At 37.4% G+C, this 848-nt stretch overlaps 1 non-coding gene across 1 annotated transcript; it reads right to left on the minus strand.

Annotated features, from left to right (window-relative positions):
• Positions 1–530: 530 nt before the first annotated feature.
• LOC140857643 (small nucleolar RNA R71) lies at positions 531–635 on the minus strand. Its single transcript, XR_012141135.1, has one exon. It is a non-coding gene; the product is annotated as a small nucleolar RNA R71 (small nucleolar RNA).
• Between the last annotated feature and the right edge of the window lie 213 nt (positions 636–848).

Raw genomic sequence — 848 nt, forward strand, 5'->3', positions numbered from 1 at the left:
ACAAAAAAAAAATCCTTAATAGACTAGGATAGTCCTACATAGACCTTTTAGTTGCATGTTAGGTCGACGATCACTAAAACCCGAATTGCAACCATGAGACGAAGAATTAGAAAAGACTCTTAGGACTATCCGAGTTAGAAACATGGCTGCACCTGGTAAGGCTAATCCTCCATGCTCATTGAGAGAATATTTCCCTCCATCCTCGTATACCTACTCTCCATGTATTCAAGCACTTCCAGTAGAAGCTACCTAATATGAGATTAAGTCTAGCATTATTCAAATGTTGCCATCATTCTATGGACTTAGTAACGAGGACCCATACAAACACTTGGATGAATTTTTTAAAATTTGTTCCACAATAAAAATCCAAAACTTCTCAGATGATGCCCTTAGGTTGAAACTGTTCCCTTTCTCACTTAAGGACAAAGCCAAGCATTGGTTAAACTCCTTAGACTCTATAACCATTTCAACTTGGAAACATCTTCAAAGAGAATTTCTTAAGAAATACTTTTCAATTGGAAAAACAAATCAAATTAGAAAAGCTATCACTAGTTTTTCCCAATTGGAGGGTGAACTTTTTCATGAGACATGGGAAAGGTTAAGGGACCTATTCATAAATATCCACACCATGCTGTCCCTAAATGGCAACTTTGTCAGTATTTTTATGATGGTCTATCGGAGAAACACCGACAAATGATTGATGCATCATGTGGTGGGACATTCATGCTAAAGAGTGAGGATGAAGCCTGGCAGCTCTTTGAAACACTTAGTGAGAATTCCCTACATCATATATCTGCCACCTCTAGAGAACAACCCATGCTTCAACAAAAAAGAAGTAGAATTTATCA

The sequence above is a fragment of the Elaeis guineensis genome, chromosome 4 (genome assembly GCF_000442705.2).
Source record: "Elaeis guineensis isolate ETL-2024a chromosome 4, EG11, whole genome shotgun sequence".
NCBI lineage: Eukaryota > Viridiplantae > Streptophyta > Magnoliopsida > Arecales > Arecaceae > Elaeis > Elaeis guineensis.